Genomic DNA, 16,083 nt, shown 5'->3' on the forward strand with positions numbered 1-16,083 from the left:
ACAGAAACATTCAATACCAGAAAATAGTAGAAGAACTACATGTCAGCTACTCAAAGAACATGTGAGCCAAATATTTTTTTTGTCCTGCCAAGGTGTCTTTTGGGTATAAAGACTACATACTGGCTGGTAGTTTTAAATATTCAGAGTTTTACATCTTTTTATATGAACCTTTCTTAAGGAAACAACTAAAAGACAGATACCAGCTAATCAGTAAATGAAAAAGGAAACTTCAGCAAAGGAATGAACTGCTAAATTCTCAATAATTAGAAGATAATATTAGGGATCATTGTCTTCCTAATTTTAAAGGGAGTACTTTAATGTCTCACCATTATATATGTAGGCTGCTTTCTAGATATCTGCTTATCAGGTAATCTGTTTACTATGAATTATCTTTTTAATCACGAGTGGCTGTTGAATTTTATATCTAGTAAGGCACAGGTTTTTCTTTAATCTCTCAGTATAATTAATTTATGAATAAATTGTCTAATATTACACCTTCCTTCCTTGAATTCCTGCCATAAGCTTTACCTCAATCACGTTGTTTTATATTTTATATGTGTTGCTAGTTGAGGTTTTTCTGGTTTTTATTTAAGATTTTTTTTGCATGTATTGTCATTGGTGATCTTACCTTAAAATTTTCTTTTGTAGTTGTTCCTTTCTGGGTTTTCATTCAAGGTTGTGCTAGACTTATAATTTGAGAAAGTTTTCATTCTTGGCCAGGTGCAGTGGCTCACGCCTGTAATCCCAGCACTATGGGAGGCCTAGGTGGGTGGATCCACCTGAGGTCAGGAGTTTGAGACCACCCTGGCCAAGATGGTGAAACCCTGTCTCTACTAAAAATACAAAAATTAGCTGAGCCTCGTGGTGGGCGCCTGTAATCCCATCCCACTTACTCGGAGGCTGAGGCAGAAGAATCACTTGAAACTGGGAGGCGAAAGTTTCAGTAGCCGAGATTGCACCACTGCATTCCAGCATAGGCGGCAGAGTGAGACTCCATCTCAAAAAAAAAAAAAGAGAAAGTTTTCATTCTTGTGAATAATGTTTATGGGGGAAAACTTCTGGGCTTGAAACTTATATACCTATAACAATTAACTCTACCACTTATTTAATAGTATCTGATCTTCTCTTTTTATTTCCTCCTCTTATTTGCTTTGGGTTTACTGTGTTGTTCCATTTTCTGAGTTCTTGAATTGACTCTAGCTTGTTGATTTTAAAAATGTTTTTCTTCTGTAATGTATACGTTTGAAACGAACAGTTTTCTTATAGATATTTTAGATAATATCTTAAGCTTAGATCATGTTACTCTTTAACTTATGAACTATTTGTGTGTAGGATTTTTAAAATTTAAATTTCCAAACGTGGGGCTTTTGAAATTAACTTTTTATGGTTACATTGTCATTTTACTTGACTTTGGTCAGAGATCAGTTGTTTTTTAGTACTCTGGGAATTTCCTTTATGGCCAAAGTCATAACCGTTGGGTTTTGTTTTGGGACTTTCAGCTCAACTTTATTGAGGTCTAATTTTCATACAATAAAATGAACACAATTTAAGTATATAGTTCAGTGAATTTTGGTAAATGTATGTACCATGTGATGACTACACCAGTAAAAATATAGTGTGTGTCCATCACCGCAGAAAGTTCCCTTGTGCTTACCCAACTTGCAGTCAATTTTCCTATTCCTGCCCCCTACTGTAGGCAACTAATGAAACGCTTTTTATCGCCATAGATTAATTTTGCTACTTCTTGAACTGCATATGTATGGAATTCTACAATATGTACTCTTTTGTGTCTGACAACTTTTGCCCAGTTTAATGTTTTGAGATGCATGCATCAGTTTTACTGTTTTTATTGCTGATTATTATTATGTGTGAATATACAAGTTTGTTTATCCATTCACCTATTTCTGAATATTGGAGTTGTTTCCAGTTTTAGGCTACTGTGAAAAAGCTGCTCTTGAACATTCATGTGCAAGTGTTTTTGTAGATATGTTTTATTCTCTTGGGTAAATATCTGGGAATAGAATAGTTGGGTCATATGGTAAGTGTGTGTTTATAAGAAACTGATGTTATTTTTTCAATTGGCTATATAATTTTTCAGTTGGCTTTATATTTCTACTAGGAGTGTTCCAGAGGCTCCTCATCTTTGCCAATGCTTGGTATTTTCAGTCTTTTTAGTCATTCTGCTGGAGCGGTAGTATTTTATTATGGTTTTAATTAGCACTTCCCTGATAACTAATAATGTTAACCCATTTCCCATGTTTCCTTTTATTATATGCTTTCTTTTGTGAAATGTGTCTATGAGTTTTTTATATATTCTAGGTACAGGTGCTTTGCAAATATTTCCCATTTCTTAATAATGATACCTTGGAAGATCAGATGGTTTTAATTTTTAGGAAGTCTGATGTATACGTTTTTCTAGGTCACTAATTTTGTGCCCTATGAAAACTTTATGTACCCCATAGTCAAGAAAATGTTTCCCTATGGTTTTTTAAATTTTATAATTTTAGCCAAATAGTTATAGTTTTTATGTTTAGGTCTATAATTCATTTTGAGTTAAATTTTATGGTTTAAAGTAGAGGTTTGAGGTTCATGTTTTTCCCCCTATTTTAGTTGTTCCATAGCAGCATTTATTGTAAAGATATTCTTTCTCGATGGAATTATACTGGTAATATTAAATATCTGTTATCTGGACTCTCTTCTGTCCCATTGCTCTATATGCATTTTCTTTATATCAGTACCACCTTGTCTTGACTACTTTAGCTTTGTAGTGATTCTTAAAATCAAGTAGTGAGTCCTTCAACTTTGTTCTTCTTTTTCAAAATTGTTTTGGCTTATATCTTTCTTACATACATTTTAGAATCAGATCATCAGTTTCTGCAGACTGAGATTGTGTTGAATCTGTAGATCAATTTTGTATCTTAACATCCCCCAGCAAAGTTAGAAAGCCAGGCAGTAATATCAGAGGGCACAAGCCCAGACTGAAGCTGGAAGGCATAGTGCTCCAGAAAGGATCCTTCCAAAAAAAAGATAAGAAACTGCTCAAAATGAACAAAATCTTTGATCTATGTTTATCCAGAAGATATTGTTAGTTCTCTAGAATTTCAAGCTGAAATAATGATTGGTAACTGAAATTTAAGCAGAGGCTACTTTAAATTCAGAAAAGCAAAACATGGTGTAAGAAAGGAACTTGACTACACAGTATGGCTCAGCAGTGATTAATACATGCAGTTAAGTAGTGAAACCTAGGCCTAGCACAGTGGCTCATGCCTGTAATTCCAGCACTTTGGGAGGCCGAGGTATGGCGATCACTTGAGGCCAGGAGTTCGAGACCAACCTGGCCAACCTGGTGCAACCCTATGTCTACTAAAAATACAAAAATTAGCCAGGTGTGGTGCTGGGCACTTGTAATCACGGCTATGCGGGAGGCCAAGGCAAGAGAGTTGCTTGAACCCGGGAGGTGGAGGTTGCAGTGAACCAGAATTGAGCCACTTGCACTCCAGCCTGGACCACAGAGCAAGACTCCATCTCAAAAAAAAAAAAAAGTAAGCACCCAGCGAATGTTAGCCGTTGTTATCATTAATAACAATAACTTCCTTGCTAACTCAGGATAACTTATTTATCCATGGCAACAAAGAAAAAAGTACTTTGCTAAGTTATCTGATGCCAGTGCAACATGTCTCATGCACAGCAAGCCTTCAGTAAAGCTCCTTGTAGAGTCACAACTGAAAGGAGCTTTAGAAAGGCAATTATAACTAAAGGAGGCCTTAGAGAGTATAAATTTAACAAAATCCATCAGTTAGTGTGTCTTCAGCTTCCAATAAAAGTTTAAACAATAAGGAACATTTGTTATTTCATGTATAAAGCCCAAAGATAAGGCAGCCCCCAGGTTAGTTTATTTCATCAGTTCAAGGATCTGGTTTCTTTCTGTTCTGTTCCATTCTCTGTTGGCCGATCAATCCCATCTTGGTTGCAAGGAGATCCAGGCAACACGTCTTCAGACAAGATCTTAGGCTAGAAGATGGAGTCCTTTTCTAAGAAAGGTTTCCCAGAACTCTCTCTGTAGACTTCTATTTATCTCTCACTGGCCAGAACTGAGTCACATGTTTATTCCTAAAACAAACACTATTCAAAGGGAGTGGAATTACCATAAAGATCTTAGAGTAATTAAAATTTTCATTCCCTTTCTCTCATTCTCTTTCTCTCGTTCTCTTTCTCTCTCTCTCTCTCCACACACACACACACACACTCCCTCACTCATTTTCTCACACACACACACACACACACCCCTAAACTTCTTCTGAACCACAGGATCTCCTGATACCTGAACAGAATTGTAGTTTTGTGGAAGGGGAGTAAAAGGGACATGATTGTAGGGAAGTCAGTCCACTATATCTTCAACCACTGTCTCAAAACACGTTAGTAGTAGAACCTGCACCAGAATCCTGGTCTCCCAGTTCCTAATTTTCCCCTACATAAACAACCTCCTTCATGAAATTTTATCAACAAAGCTACTTTTCCTAAAAAATCTTGAATGTATCCACACAATTCTACCTCCAGTTCTTTTTGGGGGAAAAATGTGCTGTAAAACTATACATGCTATTTTTGTGAAACATGTTAAAATCCTTATTCCACAGACTCATGATAAAAACTGAAAACTTGACCACCTTTTTAATCTTTTTCTTTGTTCTTCTTCTTCTCACCCTTCTTCCCTTAGTCAGTCATATTAAACTATTTGCAGTTCCTTTAATGTATCATGTTTGTACATCTGTTCATTTGCTCATACTATTTCTACTATCTGGAAAATGTACACAATTTCCTTTTTTGGCTTCCTCATTTGAATATCTTCTCAGATTTCAAGTATCTATACCTTCATGAAATCTTTCTTGACATAGCTCCGTCTCCCTAAAATTGGTTATATCAGTGTACATCCACTGTATCATGTTTTAGAGACTTCTACACATTTAGAATTTCTTTGCAGATTTTTCTTCTTCATCTAGTCTGAGCTTGCTCTGTTTCTCTCTCTCTGCCTCTCCCCCTCTCTCTCCCCCTCTCTCTCCCCCTCTCTCTCCCCTTTCTCTCTTTCTCTGTCTCTTCCTTCCTCCCTTCCTTCCTTTCCTTCCTTTCTTTCCTTTCCTCCCTTTCCTCTCTTTTCTCTTTCTGACATGGTCTGGCTCTGTCACCCAGGCTGGAGTGCAGGGTTGCAGTCTCAGCTCACTGTAACCTCTTCCCCCCAGACTCAAGCCATTGTCCCACCTCAGCCTCCCAAGTAGCTGGGACTACAGGTACACTCCACCATGCCTGGCTAATTTTTGTATTTTTTATAGGGGTGGGGTCTCACTTTGTTGCCCTGGCTGGTCTCAAGCTCCTGAGCTCAATCTGCCTGCCTTGGCTTTCCAGCATGCTGGGATTACAGGCATGAGCCACTGCGCCCAGCCTCATCTGAACTCTTCTAATATAGGGCCTGTTTCTCTGTAATAGAGACTGTTTGTCATTTGTCTTGATAAATCCAAGGTATAGCATGGTGTTGGATGCATAATAGTCACTACTAATAGTTTTGTTTAATGAATATATATACTACTAATCTGGGGGAGGAGAGAGATTTTTGTAAATTGTGTTCTGCTTGATTTTGTTATTTTCAACTAATGAAATAAAGATGTGATTCTGTGATCTATTCATTTTGAAAGATTTTTTTTTCAGTAAGGCAAAAGTGATTAAGCATATTGTATTTGTGTGTATAAAATTTTATTTAGAAGTTAAAGACTTTTGGAGGAAAAACATTTCAAATTATATGTTATTGCTTATAGAACAAATTTAGTCCTTCGCTGAGAATACTTGTCAAAGGAGGTAAATAAATGTTACATAATTATTCCTAACGCAAATTAGATACTCGGTGAACATTTGTTTCTATAGTAAGTATGCTATAAATAGAATTGTTCACTTTATGATTTTTTTTCTTTCTTCATTTTAGCATTTATGACATTAACAGAGAACAGGACTGTGTCAAGAATTCTGAGGGTATACTTGGTGAAAATGAATTAAGACCACCTTCCCAGCTACATTCTCTCTCAGAGAAGATCGAGACAGGGTCCCTATCAGAAAAGAGTGAGTATTAAACTAAGTACTATAAGTCATAATTAATGAATCTAGAATAGAATGATTAAAATGTTTTTAGTTTTAATTTAGATCATGTAAAACAAAGACTTTAAAAAATTATGATTTCCAGTACCTATATTTTTTAAAACAATCATTAGTCCAAAAGTAATAGGTGATTAACTTTTCAAATTGCAACATAAAACATGTATGTTCCTCTATTTGTATCTTTTAAATTGTTGCATTTTTATTTGGTTTTTGAATTGAAATATTTTAAATGGTAGAAGTAATACATGCAAGAAAAACCCATATGTATAAGGTTAAAAAATGTAAGTTCCCCTTGTATCCGCTTTCCAATTTCAACAGCCATTGCTTTAGCTATTATTAAGAGTTTGGCTTCCCACCTTTCTAGATCTTTTTATGTATACTTTCAAACAAATTATATATTTTTCAACCAAGTGTCATCATATAATGTAGCATATAATAGATATCTTTATATGCCAGTATGTACAGATTTACCTTGTTTTTATTTAGTAGTTGCAAGTTGTTCCCTGTTGATGGCAATTAAGGTTATTGCCAGTATTTTCACTATTAAAGATACTGATACACATGGAACACCTTTTTGTGTGTGTGTGGGTGTGTGTGTGTGTGGGTGTGTGTGTGTGTCTGAGTATTTTCAGGAATAGATTCCTAGAAATGAAATGGTTAATGAGTATGTGTATTTAAGGTTTTATATAAGTCCTACCAAATTGTGCTCTAAGAAGTTACATTTATCTAAACCCAGATATCCTTTAATATCTTCAAAGTAGAAGTAATACATTTTAGGATTAAGTAACAACCTGTTCCTTCAGCAACTATCAAATGGCTTACTTCGACTAAATGAAGGATATAGGCATCTTTAGTATTAATGAAGGGTTGCAACCCTTCTATAGGAAGGTGTAGTCAGGAAAGTCATGGGGAGATGTACAAGAGCTAGTTGTTTTAGAATTTCTGTGACACCTAAGATGTTGACATTAGTTTATTTCATTGTCTACTTTCAGACCAGATGTTTCTAGAATGGAAGACAGTTATCTGTGATATGGCATCAGAAGTTGGTTTATAATTTTCTCATCTCTATTAGGAGTTAAAAAGAGAGACAAGTGTCTAAAACCAGTCTCACTCAGTATCTCTAAGGGATTTTGAGAAGGGGAAGAGGTTATTGCAGTTACTTTGACTAGAATCCAACCTATATCAAGCTTGGACTTAACATTTAAGACTAAACTCACAAATGGAGGAATGTGCCAAAATCCAGGTACTACAGGAAAACTTAATTTTCAGAGCTATTGTGATTGAACTTAACCTTTCTTACATGCTCTTTATTCATCACTTAAGCCCTAAGGGATATACTTAATACTTTATAGGCAAGCACTTTTCAAGTTACCTTTTTAGATTTTTAGGTGTCTTTGTAGTATAGCCCCCTCTTCATTTTAAAAGTCTGGTAGTCTTGAATGTTTAAATAAAGCTTGAGCATTACTCAGCAAAAACGAGACCATTCGTTCATAAAGTGTTTGTATTGTCTAGTGCACTAATTGGACTCTCAAAAGTGTATTTTGTAAAGAAGGGAGAGCATCAAATTTCTAGATGAAATTTTCGTCTATTTTCTCATTTACTGAGAGGAAACTTGTGGTTTCTTGAGAGTGTAATTGATGTCTTTATGAACCCATGAAAGAGTTAAGATTAGCTATGATTTTCCAACAACTTTGCTTTTAACATACCTCCACTAACCATAAAATCACTGCTTTTATGCATATACTCTATTTGGAGAATACTGGCCTAAAGTGGAAGCATTTTTAAACATAAATAAATAGTTCTGGAAATAAAAATATATAAGCAAAAAATAATTTGGTACTTGTTCCTCCTCCTTCGTTTTAAATCATTGGCTTTATTTGTAGCTTTATAGGGAACAGTATTCCCCACACTGGTATTAATGAAGTGTTCTGTGACCATGTATTTGGGAAACCCTATATTAGTGTTTTTAATTGCACCATCTTTCCAGTTTTCAGTTCGTTATTGTGCGTTATGATGCTAAAAAATGAGGATGTATATAACTTAAATCTGTGCCTACCTATTAATGACTTATAGAATTTAGAGAAGTTGATAATCATAGTCTTCATTTCCAGAGTTACTTTTTAAAACATTTCTTTCAGTGTAAACGATATGTTTCTCACATATTGGATCTTGGTCTATAGATAATTCAATTTCAAAAATTTCTTGCTTTTTTATAAACATCAAATATAAAGTTTCCAAAATTATTGTTTCTAAAGAATTCTTGATTTGTGTTTAGGCTAGCAGTACAGATTATTTGTAAAATGAATTTGAAAATGCTCAGGCTTGCCAGTTTGCTTTGAGTAATGTAGCTAATAAAGCTTTAGTTTTAATTATTGTAACTGATGTTTTGCTATTTGCATCTATTCAGAATGTCCTTATTTTTTTACAGCACTGGTATATTGAAGGAGAAAGTGAAACTGAGCAAAAGTAAAAGTAAACTTAGAATGAATATATAAATCATGTATATCAACCTCAGAATATTCATAAACATTTCATTCTTTTCTATTTACAGTCTTTCATTTTGATACTTGGAAGTTTATTAAAATATTTTAAAATATCTTGATAATTAAAGTATTAGGACAGTTTAGTCCAAATTTAGCTTACTAAAATGTTTGCTTTCATTTCTGAGATAGTCTAATTTTTGTATATCGGTTACTTATAAGTTAATTTTGATTGAGATTCTTTTTTCTCTTTACTTTTTGAACTGTAATACATTTGGGAGTTTTGGTAAAAGTAGGAAGCCATATTACTGTACTTCATAACATTTATACTATATGACCAATACTTCTAGTGCTATATAAATCATTCTCTTCTCCTTATTATTTGTAAATACTGGGTTTGTAAAACCCCCCAACCTTAATAAAGAGAATAGAAAGAATACAAATAGGAGAGTGAACAGTTAAAATGGTTAGATGCGAGAGTGTTCTTAGGTCATTAGGCTCAGTTCTTGCTAAAGTAGAGACTTGTAAAATCAAAAGGCACAAAGAGTCAGTCAACATAATTACTGGATCCAGTCGGTAATTCTCAATTAGAAAACATGCCTCTCATGGGAAGATGTATCACGGTCTCTCAGCACTATCTCACATGGGTGTGGTTTGAAAAAAGCACCTTCAAAAAATTGTAAATACAGTTCTGTTGTATAAAATGAAAGTGATTTTATAATACAACTCACAGGAAGTAAAACTCAATAGACTCTTCTTGGCTGGTGAGGAAATCCCAGAGATACAGTGATTTCTATTGTGTTTGGTGACTGGGCAATAATAGGTCCCTTAAAAGGAACCCAACTGACTTAGGGATTTAATGAAAATATGTAAAGGGTAAGTTTATCAAGCGTGGCATATATATTAAAAAAAAAAGAAGAAGAAGAATAGAAACGGAGGATTAAAAAAAAACTAAAGAATGAGAAATTGCTCTAAAAGTCTAAGCAGTTCCTGACCACCACTTTGACACTACAGTTGTATCTGCTTTTGACCAACTACAGTTATAGTACACGGCTTTCAACCAAAAGACATACAGGGTCTGGCAGGGCATATTTTAGCTCCTGTATTAAAAGTAATTCAGCCTCAGTTGTAATTTATTTAGGTTATTTTGCTAAGACAGTACAAATATTTCTTAGTTACATAGGGAAGGAATAGATGATGTTTTGAGTGATATTCAGTGTGTCCCACTTAACCCCATCCTTTGGTATCTGAAATAGCTGTGTTATTTTTGTTTGTGTTTTACAGTTTTTGAGACAGTGTCCTTGAGTTCAGACTCTGTCTTCCAGAGGGCAGTTTCACTCCTCCATACATCTTACTTGGACTCTTCATCTGAGCATGGTTTTCAGTACAGTCAAGTGACTTTGGTGAAAAATGACATTTTCTTAAATGAGGTGAGGTGCTTGGTACACACTGTGGTGGTTTTGTTTTAGTTTTAAAAGAGGTAAACCCATCATTTTTGGTATATAAATCTAGCACTTTTTAGCTATCATTTTTCAGACGAAGAAGATCCTTGGAAATAGCCACTTGGAAGGTAATTCTACGGAATAGAAAAATAATGCATTTATGTTTAGTCTTATAGCAGGGGGAATTTAAATGATGCATTTTAAAAATCAATTTGCAGGACAAAATAGTAAGTTTATAGCATTTGGTTATTCTCTCTTTACACAGTACAAAACTTTTTACCGACAAAAAAAAGCAAGTAACTATACTCAGGAAGAACTTCAAGACACTTACGGGTTTCTTCTGTTTGATACTGAAAAGGAGGTAAGGGAATTAGGTTGTAGAAAATTAATGGCATCATTAGTCTTAAATATTGTGGTGCTTCCGTTCTGTAAGAGTTGTAAGATTACCAAATCATCAGTGTTTTTTGTTACTTAGTTTGGTGGCATGTGAATGACAGCAGTAAAAGCCAGTCATGAAGGAGATTTGATTTGATTTCTACAACTTTTCATGGTTTCTCTTAAATACATTTAAGAGATTAAACGTATTTAAGTTTCATCTTAAATACATTTGTAAGCTTAGGGTGCAATTTGGATTAAAACGGGTTTCTTTAGTGTCAATAATGCCATTTAATAGATTGAAGGGATATTTTTCCATTCTGGATCATCGTTTAATAGATACTTTGTTTCTTGTGGATATTTTTCTGGTTTAAATTACATGATTTGGGAGATAAATCATGTAACTTAATAAACTTTGGCATCCTGGTTAACTGAAATTCCTTCATTCAATATTTGAAGACTGAAATCTGTATTGTTGCCTGTACCTAAATTATGGGAGAAGGAAAGGACCGTGTACAGGGTAGGTCTCCAAAGATATGTATGGTTTCCTAGATACATTTTAAATAATACCAGAGATCTAAAATAATTCAAAGTTAGTGCTTCCATTAGGTTAATGGTCTATAAAGAAGGGGGGCAGATTTGTTTAGCAGATAATTAGCACTAACATATAATAAGGACTATATAGTAATACCAGAAGAGTTTATCCCTTTTTAACTTAATCATCTGAATTGAAATAGGATGCTCTGGGTTCTTACTAAAAATAACATTTGGCAATAAGACATTTTGAAATTTCATGGTTCTAAAGCTGTAGTTGGAAAATAAGTCTTCTAGTGGACTTACCTGTGACCTTGCTTAATTTGGTTTTGCTGACATTTTTGTTAATTGAAACGGTAAAATTCTGTGAAAATTTTGAGCCATTAATCAAAATACAGATTGCTTTGAATAAGTTTTCTTTGTGCCCTGAGTACCTACAATGAGCAGACTATTTATTTTAAAGCTTATAGATTAGGCCAGATGCAGTTGTGCCTCATACCTGTAATCCCAGCGTTATGGGAGGCTGAGGTGGGAGGATTGCTTGAGCCCAGGAGTTTGAGATCAGCCTGGGAAACATAGTGAGACCCTGTCTCTATCGTATTATAAAAAAATAAAACTAAAAAAAAAAAAAGAAAAAAAAACCACTTACAGATTATAGCATTATTTCATTGCTACTTCAAAGACTGAAGCAAAGTAATCTTTTGTTTAAAGGCAAAATTGGTATGTCAGCGTGGACTCCGTGTTGGCAGCAGTGCTGTTACCACTCTGGGTGATCCAGCCAAAGGTAAGCCTGTAAAGCAAAAAGAATCTTAAAAAAAAATCTTTTACAAGATGAAGTGAGGTTTCATTAGGTTTATAAGATATGTATATTAAAAGCCAGTTTCATTAAATGTCAAACAGCTCATAATGTTTAGATTTCTAACTTTAAATATATGAACGAGATTTGAGTTTAAAACTTTACAGTATTTTTCAGTGTCAAGAGATTGGTATTGTCTTGAGAATGTCTTCTAAGTTATCACAATGGCAATAAGAATAGACACTAGATAGAACTGACCAAACTTGGCAACCATGGAATGTGAGGGGTAAGAGAAGAAATAATCAAATATAAGCTTTTAAACTTATATTGCAATGATAATTATTAATAGAAAAGAGGTACATAGGAAGAGAAGCAGATTAGTAGAGAAGCTGATGAGTTAAAAAGAAAAATGTTATCTAATTGTCAAGAATATAAATTAGCACTAACTTTTTTTAAGATTCAGTTTCTTCATGTGTAAAACAGATTAAACTACTTTATAGAGTTGTTGGGAGGATTCAGTGAGACTAAAGTGTTTAGCCCAGGACTTTGCACCTAATAAGTTCTCAGTAAATGGACAGTACTACTTTTATGAGTTGAATTTGAGAAATAGATTTTCATAAGTGTTTCTGAAAGATAGCCTATAGGTCATAAAGGGATCAGAACTAGATTTGGGGCTGGGGTTGTGGGAGTGGAGTGTGAACTGAAGCTAAGACATTGTTAGTGGGATGGCATGGAAAGAGAAGATGGCAAAAACAGAACTTTTGGGTCATTAATGGGACCAGGGTGTGGGGAGGTAGAGCGAGGATAGAACGAGGCAGTGTCAAGAGCAGTCTGTTTCATGGAGACTTAGGAAATAGAGTTTCACAGACAGCAGAAAGATCTCACAAAGAAGGGTATTTAGCAGTGCCAGGTACTATGTAGAATGTGGAGTTCAGAACTGAGAAAGATTATCATGGCTAGATTCCTGCTGACCTTTTTAAAAAAAAAAACTGCTTTATTGAGATATAATTTCACAATTATAGAATTCACCCATTGTTTAATGTAGTCCCATAGTTGGGTAACCATCATAACAGTTAATTTTAGACCATTTTTATCACCCAAAAAAGAAATCCCATGGCCTTTAGCAGTGACTCCCCATTCTCTACCATCCCCGCTCTAGGCAACCACCAGTCTATTTTCTGCTTTTATAGATTTGCCTATTCTGGACATTTCATATAAGTGGAATCATCTCATATACGGTCTTTTTTGAGTAACTTCTTTTGGCATGTTTTTAAGGCATATTGTAGCATGAACCAGTGGTACTTCATTCCTTTTTATGATTGAATAATGCAGTCCTGCAGCACTTAACAATGGGGATATGTTCCAAGAATTGCATTGTTAGGCAGTTTTTGTTGTTTTTTTTTTTTTTTTTTTTGAGACGGAGTTGTGCTCTGTTGCCAAGCTGGAGTGCAATGGCGCGATCTCAGCTCACCGGAACCTCCGACTCCCTGGTTCAAGTGATTCTCCTGCCTCAGCCTCCTGAGTAGCTGGGATTACAGGCACGCACCACCATGCCCAACTAATTTTTGTATTTTTAGTAGAGATGGGGTTTCACCATGTTGGCCAGGATGGTCTCAATCTCCTGACCTCATGATCTGCCCTCCTTGGCCTCCCAAAGTGCTGGGATTACAGGTGTGAGCTACCACGCCCGGCCGCAATTTTTTACTCATGTGAACGTCACAGAGTGTACTTAGAGACACCTAGAGGGCATAGCCTACGACACACCTAGGCTATATGGGATAGCCTGTTGCCCCTAGGCTACAAACCTGTACAGCATGTTATTGTACCGAATACTTCAGGCAGTTATAAAATAGTGGTGTGTGTTTGTGTGTCAAAACAGAAAAAGTACAGTAAAAATATGGTATTACAAACTTATGGGACCACTGTCCAAACTTTATGCAGTCTGTTGTTGACCAAAATGTTAAATGGTACAATGCTGTATTCTGTTATGTGGCCATACCATATTTTCTTTATGCATTCATCAGTTCATGGACATATGGGTTATTTCTACTTTTGGGCTATTATGAATAATGGTTCTATGAACATGTATGTACAAGTTTTTGGGTGGACATAGTTATATATATGTCTTCGATATATAATGAGTGGAACCACTGGGTCATATGATAACTCTATAAAACAAAAAAAATTAAAATTTACATTCAATTCATCTTCTGAGGGACATTAAAAGTGATAAATTCATAACCCTAATAACACTGCATACAACGTTTTTTCTTCTCTCCTATTTTTTCACCCCACTCTCATTTCATTATGAAAAATTCAAACATAGAAAAAGTAAAGAGCATAGTGTAATATACCCATCACCAAAGTTTAGCAAATAATATTATGCATTATTGGCTGGGTGCGGTGGCTCACGCCTGTAATCCTAGCTCTTTCGGAGGCCACGGCAGGTGGATCCCTTGAGGCCAGGAGTTCCAGACCAGCCTGACTAACATGGCTAACTAAACCCCGTCTCTACTAAAAATACAAAAATTAGCCAGGCATGGTGGCGTGCACCTGTAATCCCAGCTACTCAGGTGGCCGAGACTTGAGATTGCTTGAACCTGGGAGGCAGAGGTTGCAGTGAGCCGAGATCACACCACTGCACTCCAGCCTAGGCAACAGAGCAAGACTCCGTCTCTAAATATAAATGTATATAAATATAAATATATATAAAAATATAAACATATATACATATACACACACACATATTGCATTATTTGCTTCATTTGTTTAATTTTTTTTCTGGAGAATTTGAAAGTAAATTACAAATAACCACTGCAGCTTACATCTCAAAACAAAAAAAAACATTTTCCTGCATTCCTACAATCTTATGATTTCATTGCTGATGTTTGAGAGGCTGGCTTCAGTAGAGTGGTGGAAGTAGAAACTGGATTGTTCCTGACAAATACACGTTCTTCAAAAACACATGCGCTGGGGTTGATAATAAAATTAACACTACTACTTACATGTGTTTTGTAGTTTTTGGCTTGACTAGAACTGGATAATTTTGTGTGTAATAATACTTTCAGTTAATAATAGTTTTTAAAGCTTATTGATCTTTTAAATCTTCATGAGCACCCTGTGGTGTTTGTGTCTGTGACCCAGGCCCACCCTCCCTACCTGAGTGACTTATTCTTACCTGGAACCCAAGCTTCTGACTACAGAATCATCACTCTTTTCCACCGTATCAGTTTTCTCACCCATTGTCTCTTATGTTTTGAAAGAGGTGCCTCAGTTGAGGAATGCCCCTGAAGCTTGTCCTTTCCTTCTCATTTTTCACTGCTGCTGCCTTGTTTGAATCCTCCTCTCCTGCTCAACTGTCACAGTAGCTTTTTTTCTAATTGGTCTTATTGCTTCTACTTTCTCCTCTCTGGTGGGCAATCTGCTGCTTAATCTATATTTTATACTTTTACAGGTGTATACATTTCCAAATACTCCGACTATCTTCATCCAAGACCATGGTATCATGGGAAATCTGGTTACGTTGTAATTTTTAATATAATTAAGGTAAAGCCTAAATGTGCTGTTACGTGATTTCCTTTTAAAGTTTAAGGTTATCTACCTTTGATATTCTCTGTAGATCTCAGTTGAACATAGTCCTCACCAAAGTTAGCTATCCAAATTCAGGAAAAGCACAACTATTTTTCCTTTTCTTTAAAAAGAAAACTTTTTAATTCATTTACTAGATTGTAAACTTTTTTTTAACTTCAAAAATAAAGGGTATGCAGGGAAAAATCTTCCTCTCACCTGTCAGAGCTACTTTTTAAACATGAAATAACAAAACAAGTAGCTGCTTATAAGATGACGTGATTACACTTATAAAAGATGAGTTTAGAAAACAACATTCGTTGTCTAATTTAAATGGTCAATAGAATCTCATTTTCTTTCTCCGTAAGACATCCAGCTTCACAGCTTCATGTGCCACCTAGAATTGATGATGCCACAAATCCTTGAATGTCCTAAATGGTACTGTTTAAGTGAATCATGCAATTTGGAATTTTCACCCAAACAGAAGGGAAACTGATTTTAGATGTGATTGGGCTTCTTGAGGACATTTCTGTGGTCTCGTTATATTGTTTTTGTTTTAGCTTTCTTACTATCTTAAATTCTTTGGTTATCAGCCTAGCACTAACTGACATTTAATTAAAAAAAAAAAAAAAAAAGCGTGTGAACTCTTAGTATTGTGAAGTTTGTTCTCAAAAAAGTGGAGGGAGAGGCCGGGCTCTGTGGCTTATGCCTATAATCCCAGCACTTTGGGAGGCTGAGGCGGGTGAGGTCA

The 16,083-nt window shown here is 35.3% G+C and overlaps 1 protein-coding gene across 4 annotated transcripts in view; it reads left to right on the forward strand.

Moving 5' to 3' along the window:
• FAM208B (family with sequence similarity 208 member B) overlaps positions 1-16,083 on the forward strand; it is a 78,283-nt gene that overhangs the window by 17,946 nt on the left and 44,254 nt on the right. For 2 of the 4 annotated variants that reach the window (XM_025396223.1, XM_025396225.1), the window contains exons 2-4: positions 10,326-10,421; positions 11,681-11,753; positions 15,220-15,311. The gene's annotated coding sequence lies outside the window, so the exon portion shown is untranslated. The remainder of the gene's footprint in view (positions 1-10,325; positions 10,422-11,680; positions 11,754-15,219; positions 15,312-16,083) is intronic. The other 2 variants (XM_025396224.1, XM_025396222.1) reach the window with 2 other exon arrangements.

This window comes from Theropithecus gelada, chromosome 9 (genome assembly GCF_003255815.1).
Source record: "Theropithecus gelada isolate Dixy chromosome 9, Tgel_1.0, whole genome shotgun sequence".
Classification (NCBI taxonomy): Eukaryota; Metazoa; Chordata; class Mammalia; order Primates; family Cercopithecidae; genus Theropithecus; species Theropithecus gelada.